This window comes from Trichechus manatus, unplaced genomic scaffold (assembly GCF_000243295.1).
Source record: "Trichechus manatus latirostris isolate Lorelei unplaced genomic scaffold, TriManLat1.0 scaffold00060, whole genome shotgun sequence".
NCBI lineage: Eukaryota > Metazoa > Chordata > Mammalia > Sirenia > Trichechidae > Trichechus > Trichechus manatus.
The window spans coordinates 1,712,816-1,730,934 of record NW_004443996.1 but is presented as its reverse complement, the minus strand read 5'-3'; positions in this window follow the sequence as shown (position 1 = coordinate 1,730,934).

Genomic DNA, 18,119 nt, shown 5'->3' with positions numbered 1-18,119 from the left:
AACAAAGTGATGTTGAAAATCTGAACAGACCCATAACAAGAGAAGAGATTGAAAAGGTAATAAAAAAACTCCCAATCAAAAAAAGCCCTGGCCCAGATGGCTTCACTGGAGAATTCTACAAAACATTTACAGAAGAGCTTGTACCTGTAGTATTCAAGCTATTTCTAGATTTTTAAGGAGATGCCGTATTGTTTTCCATAGTGATTGTACCATTTTACATTCTGTCTTAGTCATCTAGTGCTGCTCTAACAGAAATACCACAAGTGGGTGGCTTTAACAAAGAGAAGTTTATTCTCTCACAGCCCAGTATGCTACAAGTTCAAATTTAGGGCATCAGCTCCAGGAGAAGTCTTTCTCTCTCTGTCGGCTCTGGAGGAAGGTCTTTGTGATGCATCAGTCTTCCCTTGGTCTGGGAGCATCTCAGCACAGGAACCTCAGGTCCAAAGGATGTGCTCTGCTCTTGGCACTGCTTTCTTGGTGGTGTGAGGTTCTCATGTGTCTCTGCTCACTTCTCTCTTTTATATCTCAGAAGAGATTGGCTTAAGACACTATCCAATCTTGTAGACGTCATCAGTATAACCTCATCATAGTGATAGAGTTTACAACACATAAGGAGATCACATCAGATTACACAATCATACAATACTGGGAATCATGACCTAAGAAGTTGACAGATATTTTTGGGGCACACAATTCAATCCATGACACATTCCCACCAGCAGTGCATAATAGTTCCAATCTCCCTGAAACTTCTCCAACATTTGATATTTTCTGTTTTTTTTTTTTTTTGATTAGTGCCAGTAATGTCAGTGTGAGATGGTATCTCATTGTAGTTTTGATTTGCATTTCTCTAATGGCTAATGACAGCGAGCATTTCTACATGTGTCTGCTAGCTGCCTGTCATGGATTGAATTGTGTCCCCCCAAAATATGTGTCAACTTGGTTAGACCATGATTCGCAGTATTGTGTGGTTCTCCTCCATTTTGTGATTGATGTAATTTCTCTATGTGTTGTAAATCCTAATCTCTGCCGGTTAATAAGGTAAGATTAGATTATGTTAAAGAGGATTAGGGTGGGATGTAACACCCTTACTCAGGTCACATCGCTGATCCAATGTAAAGGGAGTTTTCCTGGGATGTGGCCTACATCACCTTCTTTCTTACAAGAGATAAAAGGAAAGGGAAGCGAGGAGAGAATTGGGTACCTCATACCACCAAGAAAGAAGCACTGGAAGCATAGTGTGTCCTTTGGACCCGGGGTCCCTGAGCTGAGAAGCTCCTCGACCATAGGAATATTGATGACCAGGACCTTCCTCCAGAATGGACAGAGAGAGAAAGCCTTCCCCTGCAGCTACTACCCTGAAATTGGACTTGTAACCTACTATACTGTGAGAAAATAAACTTCTCTTTGTTGAAACCATCCACTTGTAGTATTTCTGTTAGAGCAGTACTAGATAACTAAAACACCACCTGAATGTCTTCTTTGGCAAAGTTCATATCCTTTGCCCATTTTTTAATTGGATTATTTGTCTTTTTGTTGTTGAAGTGTTGAAGTATACTGTAGACTTTTACAGATTAGACCCTTGTTGGATATGTCATAACCAAATTTTTTTCCCAGTCTGTAGGTTCTCTTTTTACTATTTTGGTGAAGTCTTTTGATGAGCGTAAGTGTTTAATTTTTAGGAGCTCCCAGTTATCAAGTTTATCTTCTGATGTTTCTGCATTGTTAGCTATGGTTTGCATTGTATTTATGCCATATATTAGGGCACCTAGTGTTGTCCGTACTTTTTCTTCCCTGATCTTTATCGTTTTTGGTTTTATATTTAGGTCTTTGATCCATTTTGAGTTAGCTTTTGTGTATGGTGTGAAGTATGAATCCTCTTTCGTTTTCTTACAGATGGACATCCAGTTATTCCAGCACCATTTGTTAAAAAGAAAGTCTTTTCCCTATTTAATGGACTTTGGCCCTTTGTCAAATATCAACTGCCTGTAGAAGTATGGATTTATGTCTGAGGTCTTAATTCTGTTTCATTGGTCTATGTATCTGTTGTTGTACAAGTACCAGGCTGTTTTGACTACCGTGGCTGTATAATAACTTCTAAGATCACGTAGGTTGAGGCCTCCCACTTTGTTCTTTTAATTCAATAATGCTTTACTCATCCAGGGCCTCTTCCCTTTCCATAGGAAGTTGGTGATTAGTTTTTCCATCTCATCAAAGAATGTTGTAATTGGATGGGGGTTGCATTGTATCTTTTATATTTATGTTTGGATAGTATTGACATTTTCACAATCTTGAGTCGTCTTATCCACGAGTGTGGTAAGTTTCCACTTATGTAGGTCTCTTTTGGTTTCTTGCAATTGTGTTTTGTAGTTTTCTTTTTATACGTCTTTTACATCCCTGGTTAGATTTATTCCTAAGTATTTTATCTTTTGGGGGGCTATTGTAAATGGTATTGATTTCCTGATTTACTTTTGAAGTCCTCTTTGTTGGCGTAGAGGAATCCAACTGATTTTTGTATGTTAATCTTTTACCCTGCTACTTTGCTGAAACCTCTATTAGTTCCAGTAGCTTTCTTGTGAATTCTTTGGGGTTTTCTGTTTATAGAATCATATCATCTGCGAATAGGGATAGTTTTACCTCTTCCTTACCAATCTGGATGCCCTTTATTTCTTTTTCTTGCCTTATTGCTCTTGCTAGGACTTCCAGCACAGTGTTGAATAAGAGTGATATAAAGGGCATCCTTGTCTGGTTCTTGTTCTTAAAGGAAATGCTTTCAGTCTCTCTCTGTTGAGAATCATATTGACTTTTAGTTTTGTATGAATGCCCTTTATTATGTCAAGAAATTTCCCTTCTATTCTGATTTTGCTGAGAGTTTTTATCAGGAATAGGTGTTGGACTTTCTCAAATGCCTTTTGTGGGTTACTTGAGATAATCATCTAATTCCTTTCTTTTGTTTTACTTATATGGTGGATTACATTGATTAATTTTCTAATATTCAAACATCTTTGCATATCTGGTGTGAATCCGACTTGGTCATGATGTATAATCTTTTTGATACGCTGTTGAATTCTATTGGCTAGAATTTTGTTGAGGATTTTTGTGTCTATATTTGTGAAGGATATTGGTCTGTAGTTTTCTCTCTTTTTTTCTGTGGTGTCTGCCTGGCTTTGGTATCAGGTTTATGCTGGCTTCATAGAATGAATTCAAGAGTATTCCTTCTTTTTTTATGCTCTGAAATAATTTGAGTAGTATTGCTGTGAGCTCTTCTCTGAAAGTTTGGTAGAATTCTCCAGTGAAGGTGTCCAGACCAGGGCTTTTTTTTTTTGTTGTTGTTGTTGAGAGTGTTTTTATTACCTCTTCTATCTCCTCTTTTATTATGGATCTGTTTAGTTTTTCTACCTCAGTTTGTGTTAGTTTAGATAGGTAATGTGTTTCTAGAAATGTGTTCATTTCCTCTAGGTTTTCAAATTTGGTGGAGTACAATTGTTTGTAGTATTCTGTTATGATTTTTTTCACTTCAGTTGATTCTGTTGTGGTATCACCCATCTCATTTCTTATTTAGGTTTTTGCATCCTCTCCTATTTTTCTTTTGTCAGTTTGGCTAATGGTTTTTCTATTTTGTTGATTCTTTCAAAGAATCAACTTCTGGTCTTGTTGATTCTTTCTATTGTTTTTTCTGTTCTCTGATTCATGTATTTCTGCTCTAATCTTTATTATTTCCTTTCTTCTGGTGCCTGAGGGCTTCTTTTGCTGTTCTTTTCCTATTTGTTTGAATCATAAGGTTAATGTTTTGATTTAGCCCTTTCTTCTTTTCTGATGTGTGTGTTTATTGTCATAAATTGACCTTTAAACACCGCTTAAGATGTGTTTTCATTTTCATTTGATTTTAAGAATTTTTTTAATTCTGTCCTTCATTTCTTCTCTTATCCAGTAGTTTTTTAATCAAGGAGCTGTTCAGTTTCTAGGTATTTGATTTTTTTTCCTTGCTATTCCTGTTATTGATCTGTACTTTTATGGCATGTGATCAGAGAAAGTGCTTCAGAGTCTCTAATTCTTTGTTAATCTTCTTTTAACATGTTCTGTCTGTTATAAAAAATGATATGTTGAAGTCTTTTCATGTGTTTCTTGGCCATTTGTGTTTCTTCTCTGGTGAAATGTTTATTCAAACCTTTTGCCCATTTGTTAATTGTGTTGTTTGTCTCCAACATCATTCTTTATAAAAATGGAAACTTCAATCTTAAAATTTATATGGTACTCCAAGTAGCTCTGAACAGCCAAAGTGATCTTGAAAAAGAAGAACAAATTAGGAAAACTCACACTTCCTGATATCAAAACATATTATAAAGCTACAGTAATCAAAACAGTCTGGTACTGATATAATGATAGATATATAGACCAATAGAATAGAATTGAGAGTCCACAAATAAGCCAATACTTTTATGGTCAATTTATTTTTCACAAGGGTGCTAAGTCCTTTCACTTGGGAAAGAATATTATCTTATAAATGGGGTTGGGACAACTGGATTTCCACAAGCAAAAAATTGAACCTGAATCGATACATCATACCGTATATGAAAACTTACTCAAAATGGATCAAAAACCTAAATGCAAGAACTGAAACCATAAAACTTATAGAAGAAAACATAGGGGTAATATTTTGAGACCTAGTTTTTAGCAATGGATTCTTAGATTTGACACCGAAAGCATGAGCAACAAAAAACAAAAGAGTTAATGGACCCTCATAAAAATAAAATATTTTGTTCATCAAAGAGCTTTATGAAGAAAGTGAACAGACAACCTACAGATTGGCAGAAAATTTTTGGAAACCACATTTTGAAGATTGGATTGTGTTCCCCCAAAATTTCTTTGGAATTTTGGCCCCTATACTTGTGTTTAATTGACTATGCAAAGACATTCAACAATGTTTGTTGTGGATCATAACAAATTATGGATAACATTGTAAAAAGTGGGAATTCCAGAACACTTAATTGTGCTCATGTGAAATGACTACCAAGAGGTAGTCATTCGAACAGAACAAGGGGATACTGAGTGGTTTAAAGTCAAGAAGGATGTGCAGCAAAGTTGTCTCCTTTCACCATACTTACTCAATCTGTGTGCTGAGCAAATAATCTAAGAAACTAGACTGTATGAAGAAGAACGGGGCATCAGGATTGGAGGAAGATTCATTAACAACCTGTGATATGTGAATGAAACAACCTTGCTTGCTGAAAGTGAAGAAGACTTGAAGCACTTACTGATGAAGATCAAAGACTACAGCCTTCAGTATGGATTACACCTCAACATAAAGAAAAGAAAAGAAAACAAAACAAAACAAAATTCTCACAATTGAACCAATAAGCTACATCACGATAAAAGGAGAAAGGATTGAAATTGTTAAGGGTTTCCTTTTAGTTGTATCCACAGTCAACGCCCACGGAAGCAGCAGTCAAGAAATCAAATGATATAGTGTATTAGGTAAATTTGCTGCAAAAGGCTCTTTAAAGTGTTAAAAAGTAAATATGTCACTTTGAGGACTAAGGTGCTCCTGACCCAAGCCATATGCAAAGGAAAGCTGGACAATGAGTAAGGAAGACTGAAGAAGAATTGATGCCTTTGAATTATGGTGTTGGTGAAGAATATTGAATATACTATGGACTTTCAGAAGAATGAACAAATCTGTCTTAGAAGATGTACAACCAGAATGCTCCTTAGAAGCAAGGATGGCGAGACAGTCTCACGTACTTTGGATATGTCATCTGGAGGGACCATTCCCTGAAGAAGGACATCATGCTTGGTAAAGTAGAGGGTCAGAAAAAAAAGAGGAAGTCTGTCAACAAGATGGATTGACACAGTGCTGCAACAATGGGCTCAAACATAACTAAGATTGTGAAGATGGTGCAGGACCAGGAAGTATTTTGTTCTGTTGTACATAGGGTCACTATGAATGAGAACCAACTTGAAGGCACCTAGCAACAACAACAAACATACCTGTGGAAGTAACCCAGTTTGTGAGTACGGTTTTGTTATGTTAATGAGACCATATCAGTGTGTGGTGTGTCCTAAGCTTAGTCATTTCTAACTTATGTGGAGAGCAATATAGACATCTAAGCAAGCACAGAATAAACAGGGATATGATAGATGCCACATGATTATTGTCAAGGGATCATGGAGCCCCACAGTTACAGAAGCTGAAAGAGACAAGGATCTTCCCCCAGAGCCAACAGAGAGAGAACCTTCCCCTATAGCTGATGCCTGGAATTCAGACTTCTAGTCTTCTAAACTGTGACAAAACAAGTTTCTGCTTTTTACAGCCACTCATTTGTGTTATTTCTGTTACATGACTAAGAAACTAAGACAAAATTTGGTATGAAGAAGTGGAGGTACTGCTCTAATACCTAAAATATGGAAGTGGTTCAGGAATTGGGTAATGGACAGAGGCTGGAGGAATTTTGTTGTGTTTGATAGTAAAAAACCTGCATTTCCTTTAAGAGATTTTTGGTAGAATTATGGACATTAAGAGTGATTCTCATGAAGGCTCAGAAAGAATTGAGAGCTGTGGGGAAAGCTTGCATCATCATGAACAGTATATTGCCAGACATGTGGATATTAAATGTGCTTCTGGTGAGGCTATAAAGAGAAAAGATGGACATTTCATTGGACACCAGAGGAAGGAAAATACTTTTTATATTGTAGCAAATATGTTTGAATGTCTGGTGGGAGGTAGAATTTGTAAGTGATGAACTTGGATATTTGGCTAAAGATGTTTATTAGTGAAATCTTGAGGGGAAGCATGATTTCTCCTTGTAACTTACATTAAAATGTGGGAGGAAAGAGACTAAATGAAACCAGAACTTAAGGATTTGGAAAATTCTATTGTACAAACTAAGAAAACTTGTCCTGAAACTTTCATCAAAGATATAGTTACTCAATCTTCTTCTAGAGAGATTTGGCCTGTGAGTGATGGATATAATCAACCAGTGCAGAAGAAGTCTTGTCAGCTTAGAGTGAAAGGGAGAGATACAATACAAAATGAAGGAAATCTGCCTGCCTCCTGAAATTCTATAGGCAGGAATTGGGCCAATAGAGCTACTACTGCAAACATCTATTGTCCTCCAAGAAAGGGAAGGCACAATCCTGGGAGCAGTTCAGAGATCAGGAGAACTGTCAGAGGGATCTTGGGGGGAAGGGATGCCTGGGTTTCAAAGTGTGTAGCCACTCCTCTTAGGTTTCAAAGAGTTCGGTCACCACCACTTTGGTTCCAAAAGGTGAGGCTGCCATTCAAGTAAGCCGAGAAAATGGATCTCTGCCCATATTTGAGGGGGCTGGAAAGCTATGTCAGTGGGCCAGGAGAATGGAGCTATCCAGGGCTGAGGGGCTGGGGTCAACACTCAGGTGGACCAGGAGAATGGGACCACCCAAAGCCCAGACAGCAGGGTTGCTGTTCCAGTGTCCTGCAGGGTGGGACTGATTCCCAGGGCTGAGGGCCTCCACTCAGAATCCAGATAACTTGGACAAAGCCCAAAGTCTTGAGGGTAGAGCCACTGCCCAGATGTGCCTAGAGGACAGGGGATTAATTTCAAACCTTGAGATCTAACGAAATTGGTTCTGCTGTGTTGTGGACTTGCTTGAATCTGTGATCTCTTCTTTCCCTCCAATTTCTCCTATTTGGAATGGAAATGTCTACCCTGTGCCTGTTCCATTACTGTACTTGGGAAGAAGATAACTTGCATTCTAGGTTTCACAGATCCACAGATGGAAAGGAATTTTTCCCCAGATTGGAAGATCCCCAGAGTCCCCCCTCCCCATACTTGATTTAGATGACGCAGAAAATGATATTTTGAACTTGGAGTTGATGCTGGAATGGGATAAGACTTTTGGGGAAATGTGGTAGGGTGAATCTGTTTTGCAAGTGGGAAGGACATGAATTTTGAGGGCCAAAATGTGGAATATTGTGGATTGAGTTATATCCCCCCAAAATATTTGTTGGAATGCTGTCCCTTATACCTGTGGAAGTAATCTAGTTTGGGAATAGAGTTTTCTTTGTTATGCTGAAGAGGCCATACCATTTTGGGGTGTGTCCTAAAAGTGGTCACTTTTGAGTTATGAGGGTAAGATAGATGCCATGTAAAGATCACCAAGGAACACAAGAGCTACAGAGGCTAAAGGAGACAAGGGTCTTCCCCTAGATTCAACAGAAAGCTTTCCTCTATAGCCAGGCCTTAAATTTGGACTTCTAGCTTTCTAAACTGTTCTTTAGAGCCACTCACTTGTATTTCTGTTACAGAAGTGCTAAGAAACTAAGACACCATATATCAGATAAAGGTTTAACAACCAGAATATATAAAGAAATCTTATAACTTTAAATGCTTTTGATTCAAGTAGACTTCTTTCTTTAAGAAAGATGAATCTTTTCTGCATATATCTAAGTTTTGCGACTTGACTTAGTCTGGGTTCCTAGAGGAGCAAAACCAGTGAAACGTATATATAAATATATAAAGAGACATTACTTCAAGGAAATGCCAAGTCCCAAATCTGTGGGTCAGGCAGCAGGCTGAAGACCTCTGCTGGCTCACAGGTTTGCAGGAGCTGGTGAATTCAAAATCTGCAGGTCAAGCAGCAGGCTGGAGATACTGCAGGCTTATGTCCCAAGAACCAGAGATCAGGTGATGAGAAGAGTGCAGGGTTGAGAGAGAGAGAGAGAGAAAGAGCTTTGCCAGAACATCCGTTTTATATAATGGAAATAGGACACACCCCCAAGGAAACTCCCCTTTCAACTGATTGGCTGATCACATCAGATCATATAATGGAAAGTGATTATATTATGTTATATTGTGGAAGAACACCCAGTCTAGTGTCTGTCAAACTTTCCACCCCTTGTCAACTTGGTACCTATAAACAACTCCTTAAACCATACATATTCTCCAAATAAAGACAATTATGAAGTCATACTTGCACCTAACATGATATACTAGCACCTTTTACATCCTGTATTTTATAAGTGATGGGATAATGGTAGGAGAAAAAAAAAGACATTTAACCAATAAGCTGATTACATCAGATCGCATAATGATAGATGATTACTTATATTGTGGAAGAGCACCCAGTCCCATGTGTGCCAAACCACTGAGAATCATAGCCTAGACAAGCTGACAGATAATATTTACCATCACTCAACTTTAAACCAGTTGCCCTCCAGTCGATCTCGACTCATGACGACTCATGTTTTTCAGAGTAGAACTGTGCTCCATAGGGTTTTCAATGGCTTTGCCTCTGGGTGGACTTGAACCTCCAAGCTCTTGATTAGCAACAGAGCACATTAACCATTAGCACTACCCAGGAATACCCTTAGGACCATATTCAGTTGCTTTTTTGCACTCACTAACAAATTGGATATTCTAAAGGATTTTTCCAGCTTTGCTGGGTTTCGAAACACATTAAGGTCTTTTACTTTCAGGAGATAGTATTTACTGATGATTTCCCCCCATATCTGTGTCTTGCAGGATTGGCACTCCTATGTAATTTTATTCCTCCCCACTACATAGCTGCTTGTGTTGTACAGGCCATTCTGCTGCTGATGGCTTGGACATACCTGACTATATTCTGGGGTTTGTAAGAATTTCCTGTCAACTTTTTTTTTTTTGAAAATGTGATCTAAGTTTTTGTTTTTTCCTTACCATATCTTGTATGTTCTGTTAATTTTTTAGGAAGATTGTTATGGAGATTCAAATATTACACAGCTTCCTTAATGATAGCACCTGTTGTCTTTCTCCTATCTTTTTAATTTCTGGTATCTTAGATTTCTCCCTTTATTTGTTAAAAAATATTTATTTGTACATTCTCCGTTTTCTTTTTGCATATTCTCCCCTGACATTTGTCTATTTTATTTGTCTTTTAAAACAATCTTTGGCTTGATTGATTTTCTCTATTTTATCTTTGCTTTACACCACATAGCTGTCACTTTGTCATACTTTAGTGGGTTGTGTGTTGCTGCGACAATGGAAGCTTTGCCACTGGTATTTCAAATACCGGCAGGGTCACCCTTGGTGGACAGGTTTCAGCTGAACTTCTAGACTAAGACTAACTAGGAAGAAAGAACTGGCAGTCTACTTATGAAAAAAATTAGCCAGTGAAAACCTTATGAATAGCAGAAGAACATTGTCTGATTTAGTGCTAGAAGATGAGCCCTTCAGGTTGGAAGGCACTCAAAGTATGACTGGGGAAGAACTGCCTCCTCAAATTAGAGTCAACCTTAGTGACGTGGATGGAGTCAAGCTTTCAGGACCTTCATTTGCTGATGTGGCATGACTCAAAATTAGAAGAAACAGCTTCAAACATACATTAATAATTAGAGTGTGGAATGTACGAAGTATAAATTTAAGAAATTTAGAAGTCGTCAAAAATGAAATGGAACACATAAACTCCAATATCCTAGGAATTAGTGAGCTGAAATGGACTGGCATTGGCCATTTTGAATCAGACAATCATATTGACTACTTTGCTGAGAATGACATATTGAAGAGGAATAGAGTTATGTTCATTGTCAAAAATAACATTTCAAGATCTATACTTAAGTACAACGCTGCCAATAATAGGATAATATCCATAAGCCTACAAGGAAGACCAGTTAACACGACTATTATTCAAATTTATGCACCAACCACTAAGGCCAAAGATGAAGAAATTGAAGACTTTTACCAACTTCTGCAGTCCGAAAGTGATCAAACATGCAATCAAGATGCAGTGATAATTACTGGTGGTTGTAATGTGAAAGTTGGAAACAAAGAAAAAGGATTGATAGTTGGAAAATATGGCCTTGGTGATAGAAACAATGCCGGAGATCACGTGATAGAATTTTGCAAGACCAATGACTTCTTCATTGCAAATATCTTTTTTCACCAACATAAATGGTCACTATACACGTGGACCTCACCAGATGGAATATTCAGGAATCATATCGACTACATCTGTGGAAAGAGACAGTGGAAAAGCTCAATATCACATCAGTCAGAACAAGGCCAGGGGCCGACTGTGGAACAGACCATCAATTGCTCATATGCAAGTTCAAGCTGAAGAAAATTAGAATAAGTCCACGAGATCCAAAGTACAACCTTGAGTATATCCCACCTGAATTCAGAGACCATCTCAAGAATAGATTGGGCACATTGAACACTAATGACCAAAGATCAGATGAGGCGTGGAATGACATCAAGGACATGATACATGAAGAAAGCAAGAGGTCATTAAAAAAACAGGAAAGAAAGAAAAGACCTAAATGGATGTCAGAAGAGACTCTGAAAATTGCTCTTGAACTTAGAGCAGCTAAAGTGAAAGGAAGAAATGATGAAGTAAAAGAGCCTAACAGAAGATTTCAAAGGGTGGCTCGAGAAGATGAAGTATTATAATGAAATGTGCAAAAACCTGGAGATAGAAAACCAAAAGGGAAGAACACACTTGGCATTTCTCAACCTGAAAGAACTGAAGAAAAAATTCAAGCTTGAAGTTGTAATATTGAAGGATTCTATGGGGAAAATATTGAACGATGCAGACAGCATCAAAAGAAGATGAAAGGAAGGAGTGATTGTATCAAAAAGAATTGGCTGACATTCAGCCATTTCAGGAGGTAGCACATGATCAAGAACCAACGGTATTGAAGGAAAAGACGTCCAAGCTACACTGAAAGCATTGGTGAAAAAGAAGTCTCCAGAAACTGATGGAATACCAATTGAGATGTTTCAACAAACAGATGCAGTGCTGGAAGTGCTCACTCATCTATGCCAAGAAATTTGTAAGACAGCTACCTGGTCAACCGACTGGAAGAGATTCATATTTTTACCCATTCCAAAGAAAGGTGATACAACAGGATGTAGAAATTATCGAACAATATCATTATTATCACACACAAGTAAAATTTTTGGTAAGATCATTCAAAAGTGGTTACAGCAGTACATCAACAGGGAACTGCCAGGCACTCAACACAGATTTAGAAGAGGATGTGGAACCAGGGATATCATTGCTGATGTCAGATGGATCCTGGCTGAAAGCAGAGAATACCAGAAAGATGTTTTCCTATGTTTTACTGACTATGCAAAGACATTCGACTGTGTGGAACATAAAAAAAAAAAAAAAATATGGATAACATTGCAAATAATGGGAATTCCAGAACACTTTATTGTGCTCATGAAGAACTTGTACTTACAACAAGAGGCAGTCATTCCAACAGAACAAGGGGATACCGCATGGTTTAAAGTCAGGAAAGGTGTGTGTCAGGGTTGTACCCTTTCACCATACTTATTCAATCTGTGTGCTGAGCAAATAATCAGAGAAGCTGGACTATATGGAGAAGAACGTGGCATCAGGATTGGAGGAAGACTCATTAACAACCTGTGATATGAAGATGACACAAACTTGCTTGCTGAAAGTAAAGAGGACTTGAAGCATTTATTGATGAAGATCAAAGACCAGAGCCTTTAGTATAGATTACCCCTCAACATAAAGAAAACAAAAGTCCTCACAACTAGACCAATAAGCAAAATCATGATAAATGGAGAAAATACTGAAGTTGTTAAAGATTTCATTTTATTTGGATCCACAATCAACGCCCATGGAAGGAGCAGTTAAACTTTTAGTTAGTAGTTGAGCATTAAACTGTTTTCTCTACCCAGGTGTGATTGTAAAGGTTGTGTGTCTCAGTGGTTTGGCAGTTATGTTGTAGTTTGGCAGTCTTATGATGATGCCATCACTTCCATGATGAGATTTGGTATAATGCGATCACATCCATGATGGGATCTGCTGTGAGTAGCCAATCAGTTGAAAAAGAGTTTTCTTGGAGGTGTGGCCAGCATCGAGTATCAGTGGACTCTTTGGCAAGGCTCGAGGACTTTTGCTTGCTCTGGATCCTGCAGCTGGCTCTTGTTTGTCTGACCTGAGGTTCTTGGGACTTGAGCTAGCAGCTTACCTGTCATCTTGCCTGCGGATCTTGGGATTTGTCGATCTTCGCAGCCTGTGAGCAACAGCTCTGCTGTCTGATCTGCCAATCCTGGGTTTGCCAGCCCCTATGGCTACCTGACTTAGGAGAGGCCTCTATCCCGACCCACGGATGTGGGACATTCCAGCCTCTACAACAGAATGAGCCATTTCCTTGATATAAACCTCTGTCTATATATATTTATACGCTTTACTGGTTTTGCTTCTCTAGAGTATCCAGCCTAAGACTAGCTGCTATGAGTCAGAATCAACAGGACGGCACCTAACAACAACAACGTCTTTGTTTTATTTTTCATTGATTTGTGTTCTTATGTTTATCATCAATGTCCTTCAGTATGTTGGTGTCTATTTTATTTCTCTTTCTTTATGTTTTCAACTTAGACATTTAGTTTATTAATTTTCTACATTAATATTTTCTAATATAAGCATTTAAGATCTAAATGTCTATCTACATTCCATTTCATGCTGCTATATATATTTTAATAGTATTACCATTTGCCCTCACTTCTAAGAATGTGGTTGTTTTCCAACCTTGTGGGAATTGATTGATTGTTCTACACTTGTTTACTTTAGACCTAATATCACTGTTGATGGCGAATTTGTCTGCATTAAGCTAATTCTTTAAGTACAATCTAGTACATGAAATATTTAACGTAAAATATAATATTTTACGTAAAATATTTCATATGATTGCATAGGCTGCTTATTCTCTATTTCTTGGGCATAAAGTTCTATGTATGTCCATTAAATTCAAGTTTATTAATTGTAGTTTTCAAATTCCTTGTATTTTTATTTTTTTTTCTTTTTGACATATTTTAATGAGAGTTGTGTTTTGAAATATCCCGCTTTGATTATGTATTTGTAATTTTCCCTGTAGTTCTATTGTTTTATGCTTTATATAGCTTCAAGCTATTTTATGTATATGTAAGATAATAATTACATTTTCCTAGTGAATGCAAACCTTTATCTTTATGCAATAATTCTCTTTTAAAAAGTTTTTTGCTCTTAAATTCTATTTTGTCTGATATATACCTTCTCTAACTTTATTTTGTTAATTATTTGCCTGGTACTGTTTCTTTTTCCGTTATTTTACTATCAGGCTTTCCATAGCCTGACATTTTAGTTGTGTCTATTTCAAACCGCATGTTGCTGGATATGTTTTTCAGACAATCTGACAATCTCTGTCATTTAATGGTTGAATTTAATCTATATATTTTGTTTATTAATATACTGGGATTGTGCCTATCATTTTTTTCTTTGGTTGTCCAGTATTATTTACTATCTTTTCTATAATATATTGACTTTTTGTATTGACCTTTTGTTATTCCAAATTTTCACTTCTATTGGTTTTGAAGTTATACACCTTATCTTTCTTCTTTTAGAGATAATTCTTGAGATTTTATTACACATACTTAAAAATATCTAAACTTAGTATCTTAACACCCTCTATAAGAATACAGGGACCTTAATACACTTTAAGCTCATTCACCTCCTGATGACTTAGATGCCATTATTGTTCAGCATTTATTTTTTTCTTTTTAAATGCACAAATTAAACAAAATAATTATAATCATTATTATTTTATATAGAAAAGGCTTGTTTAGATTTACTTAAACTGTTATAGTTTCACTTTTGCACTTATCATTTGTTATTGCATCTCAGGGCTTTGTTCTGTGATCATTCTTTTTCTTAATTACATAGTTTAAAAGTTATTTTAGTGAAGGACTCTTGAGGTACACTCAATTTTTTTATTCATCTGAAAGTGACTTTATTTAACCTTTGTTTCTAAAAAATAGTTTTGCTGAGTAATCAATTCTATGTTGGCAATTATTTTCTCGCAACACTCTAAAATATTATTCCATCATCTTCTGACTTTGCTATGTTTTTGAAGAGTTTTCTGTCAATATCACTGATCATCCTTTGCAGGTAAACTGCTTTTCTCTCTAGCTGCCTTTTAGATCTTTCTGTCTTTGATATTTTTCAGCTCACCATAACATACCCAGGGTCATCAATCTTTCTATGTATTTTACTAGGCATTTTTTCTGGATCAACAATCAATGCTCATGGAAACAGCAGTCAAAAAATCAAACGATGTAGTGCATTGGGCAAATCTGCTGCAAAAGACTTTTTTAAAATCTTAAAAAGCAGAGATGTCATTTTGATGACTAAGGTGCGCCTGACCAGCGCCATGGTATTTTCAATCGTCTCATAGGCATGTAAAAGCTGGACAATGAAAAAGGAAGACCAAAGAAGAATTGAATTATGAATTATGGTGTTGGCCAAGAATATTGAATATACCATGCACTGCCAGAGGAACAAACAAATCTGTCTTGGAAGAGGTACAACCAGAATGCTCCTTAAAAGCAAGCATGGCCGGACTATGTCTCGAATACTTTGGACATGTTATCAGGAGAGATCAGTCCCTGGAGAAGAACATCATGCTTGTAAAGTAAAGGGTCACCAAAAAAGAGGAAGACCCTTAAAAAGATGGATTGACACCGTGGCTGCAACAATCGGCTCATACATACCTACTACTGTGAGGATGGCACAGGACCGGGCAGCGTTTCATTCTGTCCTACATGCGGTTGCTGAGTCAGAGCTGACTCAGTGGCACCTAACAACAATGCATCTGTACATTTATGTCTTTCAAGAGTTCAGGAAAAATATTTCCTATTACTTTTTATCAAATATTGCTTCTCCTCCATTCTTTGTATTATCTGTTTCTGGAATCTTAATTATATATAGCAGAAGCCCTGGTGGCCCAATGATTAAGCACTTGGCTACTAACTGTAAGGTTGGCAGTTAGATCCTACCCAATTGCTTTGCAGGAGAAAGACTTGATGATCTTCTTCCATAAAGATTACAGCTAAGAAAACCCTATGGGACAGTTCTACTCTGTCACATAGACTTGCTATGAGTCGGCACTCAACAATAACAACAACAATTTTATATATGTATATATATATGAACTTCTTATTCTAACCTCAATGATCTTGACATCTTTCCTATTTTCCATCTTCTTGACACCCAGATCTGTATTCTGGATAATTTCTTTAGTTCTAGCTTCTACTTGATTCCTCAGCTATACCTTATATCTTATCTAATCTACCCAGTGAGTTTTTTTTTTTAAATATTTTTTATATCTGCTTGGTCTTTTTGGATAGTTTTTCTTGGTTCACTCATTTTAAGTATTTAATTCTTTAATTTCTTTAAGCATTTAATATCTGATAATTCCAATACATGAAGCCCTGGGGGTATAAATGTGTGGCTTGTTTGCTGTTATGTTTGTTGATTTTTTTTTTTTGATGAGCACATATTTGATTGTTCTTTTTTTATTGTGGTGAAAATATACAAAACAAAACATATATACCAACTCAACAATTTTTATATGTACCATTCAGTGACATTGATTACATTCCTCAAGTTGTGCAACCATCCTTTTCCAAATCATTACATCACCATTGACATAAACTCAATATTGATTATTCTTAATCTGTGAGAATCCTACTTTGTCAGGGTGTTTTTTTCCATTGATCTGGTGGTAGATAGAGTGTACTGTAGTCCTGTGACCACTTGAGCTCCCTTAGGATCCCTGGTTTTGTAGGTACCTTATTATATTCAGCTTCCCAATTTTGCCAATTAGTCTCTTGATCACTTATAGCATTGAATTGGATATTCTCTCTGTGGAAAACACTGCCAACTGTGTTTTCTTGCTGCTCCTACTCTGTTTTGAACTCAGTTTGTCAGAGAAGGGGGGCTCTGAAAATTCTTTAAGAACCCAGAAAAACATTAAATTTTATCTTATCCGATTTCTATTTGTTTTGCAGTTGGAGGACCTTTCAGAATATCTGTTCTTCCATATTTCCCGAAATAACTTTTTTCTTGACTCAACTTTTGTGTTATATTTTTCTCGAAAATTCTCCATTTCTTCCAACTTATTCACATAAAATTGTTCAAAATATTTTCTGTTTCAAAAATTTCTCATGTACTTGTTCCTTTCCCATTCTTAACATTATTTATGCCTTTTCCTGTTTTATCCTCATAAAACTTGACAGAGGTGTACCTACTTTATTATTCATTCCACGGAATCAGCTTTTAATGTGATGATTGTCTCTATTGTTTATTGGTTTTCTAGTTCATTAGATTTTGCTCTCATTCATGTCCTTTTATTTTAAGTGTATTCTATTGTTCTTTTATTTCAAAAGTATTATGATGTTTCTGTTAATTCTCACGTATGTGCCACATGTAAGGCAGGTAGCTTATTTGCCTGTATCTTACAATCATAGGGGAGACCCAGTTTCTATATTTATTTTGGACAGAGCTATATCTGTTGTTCTTTTTATAACGTCTTGAGATAAAAGCCCAACTCACTGATTTTCAATCTTTTTCCCCTATTATTAGTACTTAAAATTGTAGAGTTCCTTCTGAATTTCAACTTAACTGTATCCTACTAGGTTCTTTTTTTTTATTATTTTATTGTAGTGAAAATATAGAAAACAAAACATAACCACCTCAACAATTTCTGCGTGTACAATTCGGTGACATTGATTACATTCTTCAAGTTGTGCAACCATTCTCGTTATCCTTTTCCAAATTATTCCACCACATAAACATTAACTTAATGCACCCTAAGCAAAAACTCCCCCTTCCCTCTTCTCATCTACACTTGGTAGACACCAATAATCTTTGGTTAATATATATCTGCTTATTTCGTATAAGTGAGATCTTAAAATATTTGTCCTTTTGTAACTGACTTATTTTGATTGCCATGATGTTTTCAAGGTTCATCCATGTAGTGACATACATCAGGACTTCATTTCTCCTCACAGTGAGTGGTATTCCAATGTGTGTATATACTGTATTTTGTTTATGTATTCAATTGTTGATGAGTGTTTCGTCTGTGTCCACTTTTTGACTATTGTTAAAAGTTATGCAGTGAACACTGGTGTACAGGTTTCTGTTTGCTCTCCTGCATTCACTTCTTCTGGGTGTATATGCAGGATTGGGATTCCTGGATCACAACTTTGTTTTCCACAGTGGATGTAGCATCTTATATTCCCACCAGCAATGGATGTGGGTTCCATTTCCTCCACAACCTCACCAACACCTGTTGTTTTCTTTTTTTTTTTTTTTTT